This window comes from Taudactylus pleione, unplaced genomic scaffold (genome assembly GCF_031769625.1).
Source record: "Taudactylus pleione unplaced genomic scaffold, aTauple2 ptg000372l, whole genome shotgun sequence".
Classification (NCBI taxonomy): domain Eukaryota; kingdom Metazoa; phylum Chordata; class Amphibia; order Anura; family Myobatrachidae; genus Taudactylus; species Taudactylus pleione.
Genome location: NW_028284773.1, coordinates 9,541,926 through 9,556,418, shown reverse-complemented (window position 1 = coordinate 9,556,418; position 14,493 = coordinate 9,541,926). Strand labels below are relative to the sequence as shown.

Genomic DNA, 14,493 nt, shown 5'->3' with positions numbered 1-14,493 from the left:
CAATATTTGAATACGTCGCAAGGATGTACAGTATCAAATATTGCATTCATGGGACCGAGCTTGCGAGAATGCTCTAACCAGGCGACTTCTCTCTCCCGCACTTTTTTAGAAAAAATACTCTGAGCGTGTGCATGCGCCACCGGCTAAACCTTTTCCTCCCACGTGCATCTGATTCGCATCACAGAAGCACTGAAACACCACTCACAGTATACTAGAGATGCTAGCCTGCAAATTTAACTGCTCAGGAATTAGTTTTAAACACGTACAAAGCTGCAGATGAAGCACTATGGAACTTGGCATGAGAAAAAGCCGCGCCTGCTGCATCAGAGCTCTTCTTATACAGATTCAAACTCACTTGCACACAGATGTACAAATGTTGTATATTAAATTGAACAGTGTAATCTTGCAGAGTAGTTTGGTTGCTTCTGTGTGTAATTACAGCCGAGGCGTTCAATTCTGCATTGGCCCCTAAATGTCATTTCCAAACAAAACGGGAGTTCCAGCATACTTCATGTATATGTTGAATATACAAAAATTCGGAGGCCTAGAGGGAATTCAAAGGGGGACAAGGGCAAAGAAATATAATGTAGCCTGTATGAAGGAAGGACAATTATCCAGTGGTTCCCAAACTGGGTGCCTTGGGGCACTTGCAGAGGTGCCATGGGTTGGTGGGTGCAAGACCAGATCAAATATTTTAAGGTCCATGTGATAGGCAAAATCAGAGCTGGTGGCTACCAATCATAAACATGTGGACAAACAGAAGTACAAATCTGTCCACCACCAGATAGCTGAACCTAAGGAAGACATAGATAGAATAAGCACAATTTACCTAATTTAGTAATGATAGGCAAGCACAGATCACCGTAGCTGGCTTTGATTGGCTATTTGTTAGTGAGCCGTGATAGGCTCGATCCAGCATCACCTTTGCAATGTTGCATCTCTGTGAATTGAATTTGAATCCTTTCAGATTCGGGGGCCTATTCATCAACACTATTTTATTTTCCTTAAATAACGTTATTTTGGTATTCATGAACAGACTTAACACAGGAGATATCACAGATATCTCCTTGCTAAGTCCCCCTGCGTTAATTTCCACACTCCCCATACATTAGTATGGGGATGTGGAAATTATGGTATTCATCAAATTCCGAAAATTATCAATTTTCGGAATTTGATGCAGTTACTATTCGCCACTGTGAGGTGGCGAATAGCAGAATCCACTAACCTGTATCAGCGTGTGCAGGTCCCCCGACGAGTCCCTCCGGCGCTCTGCTCAGTCCTCAGGCTCCGGAGGCTGGTCTGTCATGTGTGCTCCCCAGCAGAGCACAAGAAAGTTTAGAAAAAGAAAAAAAAAAATTTTTTTTTTCTAATCTGTCATGTGGTCTGCAGGGAAACCACATGACAGACCAGCAGGACGGAGCCGGAGGCTGCTGCGCGGACAGGTAAGTCGGGGGGGGGAAGGTGAGCGGAGGGGGGTGGGGGGGGTCCGGGGGGTACGAAACTTACCACATCTGTAGGCAGTGCTGGGCATGCGCTGGTTTTACAGATGTAACAGCGCATGCGCAGCACTGTTTCCAGATGCGATAAGGTAGTGTAGAGAGGGAAAAGTATCTATTTCCCGAAAAGCTGTCATCGCAAAAATGACAGCTTTTCGGAATAGATAATTATGGAGAGGTGGAATGATGAATTCCACCTATAATTAGCTAGAACTCCATGAGAGCTCTAAAGGTAATTATCTCCATTGAATTTTTACGTTTAATGAATAGGCCCCTCTAACTCACCATGACCATTCGGAGATTCCAATTAGTGGGCCTGTCTCCTCCAGCGGCAATCTGCCAGAAGGGATCCTCCAACATCAGGCAGCTGCTTAAATGGGTCCAGGTGAGTATCTTCTATGTTTTGTATGTTCCCCTCCTCCTCAGCAGCAGTCGTCCTCAGTTCCAGCGCTAGTAATCCGCAGGCAATCTGTTACACTATCACATGTAGTTATACAATCTGATAAATCAAATAGGCAAACACACTTTTAGATGTGAAATAAAGTGGAATCCTCTAATTCCTCAATTATTTGAAATAAATAAATCCATGTATGAAATGCATTAAATTCTTATGGGGAAATGTACTAAACTCTGGAAAGTGATAAATTATCAGCCACTCAGCTCCTAACTGTCATGTTACAGGTTGTGGTTGAAAAATGACAGGTAAGAGGTGAGTGGTTGGTAGTTTATTACTTTCCAATGTATCGCTTTGCAGAGATTAGTACATCTGCCCTTTAAACAAAAAAAGGAAAATTTGAAAACACATCCAGGTTAGAGGGTTAGACCTGAATTATTAGAGGGTGTGCCGGCCAAACAGCATGCCATTACTGTTTTAATACCGAATTATGTCCAGTTTTGAATCTGTTTAAAGTGTCCTTGACATTCTGTAAGCCAGGGGTGGGGAACATTTTTCTGCCGAGGGCCATGTTGATATATATAACATTATTTGTGGGCCCGGTGTAGGCCACGTCCCCTCTGTGTGGTGTCACACGGGGGCGTGGCCACAATTGCCGGTGATTACAGAAATGCCTGGAGCATCCTCCGGATGCTCCGGGGAGCTGTTAGGGCAGTGGTGTGACCGTCTGAAGCATCCTAAGAACGTTCCAGGCGGCACTACTGCATAGATTCTGCCTGCAGGATTCCATTCTAGGCACCCTGCTAGCCAGATGAGGCTAGCAGAAAAAAGCTCAAAGGGCCAGACCAAATTATTCCGTGGGCCTTATACGGCCCCCAGGCCTGAGGTTCCCCATCCCTGCTGTAAGCCATTATTCACTTCCATACCTCTCAACATTGTGAGTGCGAGGATAGGAAAATGGAGAGGGCATGTCCATGCCCCTACAACGTTCCTAGTGCTTTGAGGATGCCCCTTACATTGAGATGCACCCACTCACAGGAGCATGGCATAGCACCCAGCAGCTAGGACTAAAGTATTCACTATTAGGATGGCGGGACAGTCCCATAATAGCTGAATTTTTAGGAGAATGTATTTAGATGCTTAAATGCAACACACAAAAATTAAAGTGCTACAACTTTATTTTGTACATCTCTCAAGTAAATAACACATAAACAAAATCTATTTTCTGTCATAGAGATAGATGAATGAAGGACTTAATTTTGACATAACATCAGGTCATCTTAAACACACACATTCCGCAGCACATATCCTAACCCACTGCTCCATGCTCCTTCCTCACTATCTATCCCATCTGTGTTGCCCGTCTGTCTGCCTCTCCCCTTTAGAATGTAAGCTCTCACGAGCAGGGCCCTCGTCCCTCACGTGCTTCTCCTATACCTACTTATAGTATAATTTACTCCTAACTCCCCAATTGGCACACAACATTTGGTTGCTCATGTTCTGCTGCTTGTGTTATGCAGCTATGTTTATAAACCCATGTCCTTGTCCTGCATTGTTTTGTATTACTATTAACTGTTTTTCTTGTGTGCTCATTTATGTACTGTGTAAGGCGCTGCGGAACCTTTGTGGCGCCATATAAATAAAGGATAATAATAATAAATCCCAGCTGTCGGTATGCCGGTGCCGGAATCCCAACACCAGTCAGAACCACGGTGCCGGTGGCAAGTAGTGGGGTTAGGGGAAGGTGTAGGGTTATTAGGTACTAGGGGGAGGGTTAGGGTTATGCACTAGGGGGTGAGGCTGTGGGGGGGTTAGGTTTAGGCTGTGTGGAGGTAGAGTTACGTTTTACAGGTAGGGTTTTATACTTACCTGTCGGGATCCCGAGCGCCAGCATCCCATACTCAACCCCTTATATTCTGTGGTTGTAATATTAATAACGATCAGGATAATGCAGTCCCAATCACTTCCTAAGAAACTGGTAATGCTGGCCAGACACCTGCACGACCAGCTTAAGATAAGGTTCACAAGCGACTCCCCGGAGCTCCCTGGCAGTCCCGGCGGCACGATTTGTTGTTTTTCATTGCACACGATCCGTCGTATGATCGATCGTGTGCCTCACGAACTCACCAGGGAAAAGTCATTGAAATTACATGAATGGACGCACGATGCATCGCATGTACAAAATAAACGGTACGGTCTGCACACGATACAATGGATAATATGGGCTGCATATCTGATCATACGATCCATTTTAGGAGCTGCGGGAGCGCGCATTGGATCGTATCCTACTCCAAAAATACACGATTTCTACACGATTCATCGTAAGACTCGTCGAAAATCAGGCAATCGTGCTGAGATCGTGCAGGTGTATGGCCAGCATTAAGCTTTAAAGTCATCTGGTCCTCTACCTGGTATTTGGTTGCCTATCTCCCCGGGCTTGGGGACTGTAGTATTACGAACTCTAACAAATATACTAATCATAAAGAAAAATGACAACATGTGAAACTTTTGTGTTACTGTAATTCTAATCAACACTGAGGCCCCTATTTACTACAATTTTGCATTTAAACTGCGACATTTAACATGTTGACAACCAGAATGTTGAAATGTTGTTTTTGTAGTTGATCATTAGGGTTAGGTTAAGGGTTTGACTAAAACAATAATGATAAAAAAAACATGTCGACATACCATTGCTGACATTTTAAATGTTGACACTCTGAAAGGGTCGACATTTTAACCATGTCGGCTTAAATGTATGTCAACATATTGGTTGTCAACATTATCCATGTCGATATTCAGAACCGATCGACATTCTGTTGACCTTCTAAATGTCTTCAAGTCATGCAACTCCCGTGTAAGCATTTTAGTAAGACCTAACCTGAGCCGATTTGTTCCCAGTTAACCAAATTGGACCAGATCAATTTCATTGAGCAGTATGTCATTAAACTATAAAGTTAATTACTTTTTGTCATCTCCAATCAATATAGGACCAGAATCAGGATTGTGGTTAAAGTATAATATATTGCAACTAAATTATATAACCTCAATGGCAATTGAAGTACAGTATATAACACATGAATTATATTATAACAATGATATTATAAAACTGGGATAATTCTGCTTAATTAAGCCACAAACAAGTTTTTTAAAAATAATCTTATATATCTTATTAATAATATATTTATTTTTATCTTAATATGGTGTCTATGTACTACCGTAAGTCTTGGAGAGATATAAAATAAATGGAGATAAAGTACCAACCAATAAGCTCCCAACTGTCATTTTTCAAACACAGCTTGTATAGTGTCAGTTAGGAGCTAATTAGTTGGTTATTTATCTCTGTCCACTTTATCTCTCTCCAAGGCTTAGTACATAGACCGTTATATGAGGTTTAAATTTTTCAGAAACCCAGTTGCACACATATATACAAGTATCACATATCAAATTAATCAGCATTGTGACTTAAACATGTTTTAAAAAAGATGCCTTGCGCTAGCAGAGACGCACGGAATCTGGCGCCCGGAGAGGGACTGTTTGGTGCAACTGCAGCAAGGATGTGCGAGGGCACATCTGTACAACATTTGTATATTCTCTTAATTACTGTATACAGTCATGGTTTATATTGTTTATCTGCCCACATACAGGCATTTATTGATCTTAAAAAAGGAGTATTCTGATGTTAAACACTAAATTTAATTTGTAAAGTTCCAATTAAAATTACATATTTTAATTATTTGAATGTCAATATTAATTGATACATTTCATGATAGCATAATAAATTGACCTAATGCTACAGCAGAGACAAATTAAAACATTGAAATAAATAAGAAAAGGCAGACTGACATTGTAGTTTAGATGGCCATTCTTAAGCTGGGTACACACTATACTATTTATCATATGATATGTCGTTCCGATGCGGATTGGAACAATATATCATACATAGTATAGCCTATACGCCCGATCTGTCATTCTTCGCATTGTTCCATTTGCTGTTCTGCATGGCCCATGAGATGATGCGGTGCTGTCACATGCAGCATGTAACAACACATCGCACTCTCGCAGACCAGAGGTCGCTCCATCGTATGGTGTGTACCCAGCTTTACTGTGTCTTACATCTATTACTAGTCATGGATAAAGGTGCCTATTCATTATCGGAGGCCATTTGCCTACAATAAGTATACAACTCCAAACAGCAGCTGGTCAGTAGTACTAACACTGCTACCAAATGTGCAACTTTGCTTACCCCTGCCGATCCGGCTCATTGGGCATGCGTGACCTGAATTCACCCATGTGCATGACCACAGAGCAAGCAGTGCGGAGGCGGCGATAGATCCGAGATGGATGTTCGCAACCCAGAGCTTCCAATAGGATGGAGCAGGGCTCCAGCAACCAACGACATCTGAAGATGGGGATGGTTCCCTCAGACAAATTCCGAAAAATATAGTTTCATAGTTTGCTGAATTTAGGCGACCCCACCCGGCTCCTAATGAATGGACCTGTTACAAAAAACATGCGGACACTAGCATTTCTGGCTGTATAACAGTCCCATTAGTTATAATGAATAGATCCCTCAAACTTAATTAGAAACTATGGAATGTAGTCTTCAAACTGAGATTGTCTCTTTGAAATCAACCCCATAAATGTCCCTATATCATACTTACCTACTTTTGAAAAAACATGTCAGAAAGATTGTGAAAGTAACAACTATGAGCGCGGCTTTAAAGTGGGCGTGTACTGCTACATCTGAGAGGCGTGTCATAAAATTGTTTTACATAAAATGTAAATGAGCCCCAAAGCAGTTGGTAAGATCTACTTGTTGATGAAAACACACTGATACCTTTCAGAAAATGCATGTAGCCATAGGGATCATTGCGCCTTATAACCAATACAAGGAAATGATACTAATGATCCCATTTGAATGCATATATCTCTGGTTTTTTTTTTTATAATACAACAGCTTCATAATAGAGGTAAGGTGCAATCAGGTAGATTGCTAGACTCCTCAGGGAGACAGGGAGATTGCTGCTATTTCAAGGATTCTCCCTGACAATCAGGGAGAGAAGGCAAGTATGCCCTATATAAACATACTATACCTGAGCTTGAACCTTAAATGGAACTATTTAATAATCAGATAAAATTATATCTAATTATATAGTTATGATGGAAAACCCAATACGACTAATAAAAGTTTAAAATAACAAGAGTCTAATTCTAACCCAAGTTGATAAAAAAAACTAAAAATTAATAATATAAAAAGTATATATTAAAACATATTTAGGATTACATCTTTAAAAAGTATAAAATTAATAAATTTGTTTTAAATATGAACGTAAAAAAAAAATTTTCCATGTAAATTAATATACTGTATGTATTTAAGTACTGCATGTTCCTATTAAATAGCATATAATAGTAACATACAGATGTGCCAAAGTTCATTGTGGCTGATCGCGGCATAACGTGCCCATGAGAAGCGCCACGGTACGCTATGGCGTGTCCCCGATCGCAGGAGTACATCTCCATTATGTCCTATGGAGACGAAAATGTATGTCTCCGACCGCGGGAGGCACTGCGCTACGGACAAAGAAGTAGCTGGGCAGATCTGTACATAAAAAGATGTTCCAAAGGAAAACAATAAATCCAAGATGATAATACTAGAACAACATTAAATTATTCAGGTACTTACCAATATCCATATTAGGAAGACTGGCAGTAATAAATAAGTATCATATTTCCGAAGAAAAAAAATATTTTATCCAGATGCTCCCAATCATTCTAAGGGGCCTATCCATTAGCAGATAAATTGAACGACTGAACGATATATCGTTCAGTCGTTCAATTTATCTGCTAATGGATAGGCCCTGAACGATGACAGATGCGCCCTCCCACGGCCGATAAATTTTATCTTTCGTCTCTCCAACATGTTGGTCAATTATCGCATATTGCTGCCAGATATTACAAATATCTGGAAGTTTATATGCGGTAAACAACGAACGATATTAACAGCAGCTACAAAGCACTGGAGAGAAAAAAATCCACTCCCTGAATGATGTCATGCAATATCGTTCATCGTTCGTCTTTTGCAAAAATCTGTCATGTACCTGACAGATATCTTTCAGCACAGCCACCAGAATTTTCAATAGATATCTTTTATCTTTCATCGTTCAGAAAAACATCTGCTAATGGATAGGCCCCTTAACTCAGAAAGATATTTTAAAAATTGAAGCAATATTCTCAAAATTCCTATGGCAAAATAAAAGACAGAGGATAGCAAGACAGAAATTAAAAGTATCTCGAAAGGAAGGAGGACTGGGATTCTCCGACATTAAAGCATACTCTTTAGCAGTATTTTTTAGATACCTCAGTGACTGGCTGTTGGAAAAGGAGATATACAAAGATAGAGCTTTGGATATAGCTTTTTTCACCCTTATGCACCGGCCACCCTCATTCAGGCAAAATCATCCCTCATACTGTACCTCATAACATTTTAAATAACTTAATATTCAAAGATACTTATCAGGCCTGGCTGGCTCTCAATAAAAAACAAGACAGAAACCCTTCACGCAATATCTACCTCTGTGGGGAAATCCATCATTTCCCCTGTCACTGATGAATCCCACTTTTCAAATTTGGTACAAAAAAGGCCTCTCCTGTTCATCTAAAGTTTTTGACCCAGGAGGGAATATTCTCTCGTTTTCAGATCTCCAACGTAAATACGACCTTCCCTATCAGCATTTTTACATGTACCTCCAAACTCGTCATTACCTAAACTCGCTTGATCTTACAACACCCGAAGATCCTGAACCCAATTACATAGATAAAATATTAAAGTTCCTGGTCAATAATACCATTAGAACCAGATATATCTACCCAAAAGTAATACCTAATGTTACCTCTTCCCAGTGGGACATATTGTTTACTAAATGGAAGTCAGATATACCAGATTTACAAGAAATTTAATGTTTATTAGCCCACTATGAATTTTTTTTAAAACGACTACAATCTGCATACCTACAGGAGGTCCACTTTTGCACTCTCCATAGAGCCTACATTACCCCCTCCCAACGCAAGCACATGGTCCCTGATGAAACGGGAAAATGTTTAAAATGTGGGCACTCAATGGGAAAGTTTATTCATTACATGTGGGAATGCAGAGAAATAAAAAAATTTGGAATAAGCCTTTATCAGGGAAATTCTTTCTATCGAAGTACAACCAGACGCTCTTGCGTGTCTGTGTTTAAACTTCAGGAACTGGGAACTGGGGCCTCGCAAAAAAAAAATATGATCTCGTTTTTGGCTAACATCTTAACCTTAGGAAAAATGTCAATACTAATCCATTGGACTACCAAATCTGCCCCATCATTAGCATTGGTTAAACAGAAAATGATTCGGCTTCTCTACTTCGATAGAAGGTCCACTATCCCTGAGATAGATAAAAGAGTACAAAAATGTTATACCAATTGGGAGCCATACATAAATTATTTAGATGAAGATACTCAAAACCATGTCTCGAAACTATTCGAGAACACTGAATGGTTCTTGATCAGAAACCTTTCATAAATAACATTAACGGCTATATATTATGGTTTTGTATTCTGATGGATATATTGCTTAGAACCATTGAAAATGTAATCCTTGCTATGTATAACTATATTATCTGTCAAATCTACATATCTGTATGCTTATATTAGTTTTATCTCACCACATTGTTATTCCACAAATGTACAATTTCTGAAAGATAATAGTCACCTATTCATTTAATCCCCTTATGTGTTACCCTTGTCTCCCCCTCCTCCCTCTTCTAAGTCCCTCTAGAGGACAATATTAACATTGTTAAAATTTTGTTACATGTATTACATGTAATAAGTCACCCATTTGTTTTATTATTCCCTTTTGTTAACTTAACTTAATCCTAAACCTAGAAATAAACACACTGACACATGTATATGGAATTCAAAGAGGTCACAGCCAGAATTTATTGATCAAATTGAAATTCTAGAATAGGTGGCAAGAAGAAAGCAGTGCTCCAAGGCCACAGCCCAGTGGATATCAATACAAATAAAAAGGGGCGGATCCCCGCCCTGCACAGACTGACCTGGGGCAGTACCATCCTTCCCTAATTGGCACAGCATTGGTCCCTCCCTTGGAACAATGACCATGTCCCCCCTTTAGGCGGTGACAAACTGGCCGCTCTCAAAGGAAGAATGCTACCACAGGCACTCCTGCGCTAATAATAGGCCGCCCATGAGCACTGCTTCCCGCCAGGCTGCACCTCTACCTGTTGGGAGAAAATCACAGACAAATGCACTATCCAACAACAGAAAAATTTACACAAACCATCTTACACGGGTGGGTGGGTGGGGTTGAAATAAACTGGAAAGAGGAAGATGGCTCCCCTCACCAGGCTATTTATATGGAACCTCTAAGCCCTCCCTTAAATCCTACCATAGGCTTATACTCCTCAAGTGACGAATACTAACCACATCCCCCTCCAGCTTTTAACCCTTAACTTACCTAACAAAATTACATATCAAACAGGGTGCTTATCTATCCTCAAACTTATTCAAGTATTCGGATGCATTAAGTCACCCATTTGTTTTATTATTCCCTTTTGTTAACTTAACTTAATCCTAAACCTAGAAATAAACACACTGACACATGTATATGGAATTCAAAGAGGTCACAGCCAGAATTTATTGATCAAATTGAAATTCTAGAATAGGTGGCAAGAAGAAAGCAGTGCTCCAAGGCCACAGCCCAGTGGATATCAATACAAATAAAAAGGGGCGGATCCCCGCCCTGCACAGACTGACCTGGGGCAGTACCATCCTTCCCTAATTGGCACAGCATTGGTCCCTCCCTTGGAACAATGACCATGTCCCCCCTTTAGGCGGTGACAAACTGGCCGCTCTCAAAGGAAGAATGCTACCACAGACACTCCTGCGCTAATAATAGGCCGCCCATGAGCACTGCTTCCCGCCAAAGCCCGGTTCGCAGAACCAGGCCCGCCACCAAAACTGTGACCTTCTTAATGAAATTGAAAACTGCAGAGGTCATCGGTCAACCGCTCTAGCCGCGCGCTCGTGAGATGTACCCCGTCGGGCCTATGCAAGCTCTCTGCCCCGTGACATAAACTTGGGTATTGTATGACTCGTCCACCAAACGCTAAATGACAAGCGTGCAATGGCCATATCTGTTCAATACCCACGAACGCGACCAAATCATTGCCTCCCAAGTCTGGCCCCAAACCTCTCCTCTGCTGCCCATGGGGCATCTAGCAGGCACTTACAGTGCATTTCTCGTAATCCTAAGCAATGCCACTTACGCACTCACAACCAAAATTGGGCATGTAACTCCAAAGGGTGCTGGCTAGCCCAGTAAATATAGGAATTTTCCCACACCCGACAGTTAGCACTCACAGACAACCCTGTCCGAAAGTTCACCTAGACAGAATTGGCATTTATACAGACAGATATTGGTATTTAATACAAACAGAAATTGCTATGTATAATAACAACAATAATCTAACCACAAGGAAAGGGAAACAAATAGTTGGGTGACCCATCTGAAGATGAAAAACAGCAAAACCTCCTTGAGGGCAAAAGCTGAAAATCCTTTCAGAATCCCTAGCGGCAGTAGGCATAAGGCCCCTGGGTTTCCCAACAAACTCGCAAGGAGCGCAACTACTTAATGCTACTTGTTTTAAATACGACTTCCACTGCCCTAGCTATAATATAATTCTGAAACACCCTCGTAAACTACGACCTGGACAAAAGGGAGTTAGATTAACATGGATAACCACTGCCCGCCACCTGGAGGGCAAACCCTATTAAAGTACCCCAAAGAGCAACTGGCCAAATCACTGGATCTGCATGCATCTGATTAGAAATCCCTCGCTCCCTGCCAGTTAATCTGTCTTAGACCCATCTATTCAGCACAAGCTCAATACCGGTTTGATAACCACCTTATTTTAACATTAAACCTGATAGCGCAGAAATCTTAGTAGCAGCAACTAGCTCACCCATTCTAAAAGCCCTAAAGTAAGCTAATGAAAATGCTAACCAAAAAAGGGGGGGGGGGGGGGAAGGCGCCTAGCACTTGACCGAAGCCACTCCTTTACTGGCCCAATCAAATCCTGTAATAGGGCTGCGTTGATGGGGCTCCGCGCAACGCCTTTGTTAGGACGCTCCCTTGCCCACCCTATTAAATACCTTTGTTAATACTCTCTTGCCCACCCTATTAAATGCCTTGTTTAATACAAATAATTTGTCAGGATCCGCCAAACGTGCAACTTGGAAAATTATACTGGGTAATGCTGGAGACAAGCCGCCTTGGAACGACCCGTCATAGCAGCTACAGACAAACTCTGCCATACAATCATTAACCATCTGAAACCGCCCGCTCTTGGAAGCTAAACACCTTGCCAATCGCACAAAACTAGTGTGTAGGTCTTAATGTACTTGGTGCCCATGACTTCCGTGCTAGTCCCTGGATGCCGGCGTGACGATCCGCCAGGCATGGAAGGGGAAGGAGAAACCATGTAAATTAGCAGGAGGCGCGAGCGAATGAAACATGTCCTACTGAACGATATAAGATGTCCACTATCTTGGTAGCAACGCCCGAAACATGCCGTGCCCTAAACTCAATATTCCTTAAACACATAGATGCCTAACCACTGCGAGGCCGGATCCAAGTCCGTCCTAGATTAGAGCCTTCTTATACCACACCTAAGTTATCACCAAACAGGATTTGCCTAATGCAAGGCTTGCTGGACCGCAGTTCGACCGCCACTACAATTGAAAAATTCTCAAGAATAAGGATGTTCCTGTCTAGGCCCTGAACCCCACAGGAAACCGGCCAAGGCTCCGTGCCACACTCCCCTTCAAATGCACCACTTAATGAACAGGATGCATACGTAACGGTCTAAGTTCGGACTTGGCTACGGGTGACGTGTGCAGAACTGTACTCCGTTGAATTTGCGCATAAAAAACAAAAAAACAAAACAAAAAAAAACAAATGCGCAGCATGTCCACTCCGCTCCAGAGGGACACATATGAGGTGACGAGGCTTCCTAACCCCTGCTGTGGCTCCTTCTAGCCGTCTACTGAAAAACCGACCCCTATGTATGACTCTAAATGCCAAACTGAGGGGGCCCGATAGCGACTGCAACTGTACTAGCGAAACTTTTTTTTTTTTTTGCCAAAATGAAATGCTTCTAGCAACTCCCCAAAACGCCACGCCTTCGCCATAGGCAAGCGGCATAATCCTATCAAGGTATCGATTTCTATCCGCAAATAAGATAATGCGCATAACTGAACCTTCTTACCTGTCACGAGCCATCGGGGCTCCCATAACGACTAAACTAAGGAAATTAATTGAATACTGGCAAACTCTGGTATCTACTAGCCCCATAACATGAAAACATCCAGGTAGCGGGACACCACAGTATGTCCCAATACCCGCATGGACAACTACTGCAAAAAGTAACTAAAACCTTCAACTAAAGTACACGAAATGAAAAAGCCAATCGGCCGCCATGTTAAACAGTCATCTTAACCACAAGGCCATAAGGGCTTTCCCTCTGTGTAACGTAATTGAGCCCTGCAACTCCAAACCCCAAATATTTAAAGGACTCGGGGTGAAATGGGAAGCAGTCAAAAAGCAGATGCGATATCTGCCTTAGCTAGTAGAGCCCTCCCCCCGTTTGTTAAATGACGCAGTGATCTGACAGATATTTTGTGTGATTGCCGAACCCTTCCATTTATGTAAGAGACTCTGTAACAACCCCAATTTACCCAATTCCTTCTACGACACCCCCTTGAAGGCGGTGCACCTAAACCGTACCAAAAGTGGGTGGAGCAAAAGGGGCCACGCATGGGCCCCCACCCGACTTCCGCTTTCAGATTCCTCTCAGAAACCACGGATATTCCTGTGTCAAAGATAAATGCAAACCCACGCCAAAAACCCCCAAATTAATCAATGACGGTGCTTTTCTGAACACCTCTGCGCTGCTGCTGCTGCAATATTCTCCTTGACCCTGTGCGGCAGACCAACGCGCACACCTTGGCTGGATGAATGCTCCCACAGAGCATGCAGATATGACTGTATCCACAGCCTGCCCCATATGACCCTGCGTGTTATTACACGCGTAGCACTACCAGCGGCTGATGCCCACAGATCTGGGCAGGCCAGAAAGGGCTGCTTCCGACCAACCGAGGATTCCGCAGGCAAGCTAGGCAGTTGGTCAAGCAAACCAAACCTCAACATCCTTGAAACCTAATTGAAAACACTGCCTGTCCCTCCTGTTGTGTCTGGACTCAAGGTAGCACGCCGCAAAAAACATAACATACCCGAAGGCCCCCGCCATTACTCCTGCTGACTTAGCCTGAACTAAACCTACGCGCGTCAGCCGTTATCACAAACATATCCACAAATTTACTCTTCACTAACCGCTCCCTACTTTAAAACTTTAAGGATAGCCGTATTCGCTCAGTGAACCATAACCCGCGCTTCATCCGGTACCTCAATTGCTGACACTGTGTTAAATCTCTAAGGGCACCCTTGCTACCCATTAAATTTGCACTAAGTAACGCCTAAGCTTGCGCG

The 14,493-nt window shown here is 42.3% G+C and overlaps 1 protein-coding gene across 1 annotated transcript in view; it reads left to right on the top strand.

Annotated features, from left to right (window-relative positions):
- FGF12 (fibroblast growth factor 12) overlaps window positions 1-14,493 on the top strand; it is a 618,931-nt gene that overhangs the window by 93,265 nt on the left and 511,173 nt on the right. The window lies entirely within an intron of this gene.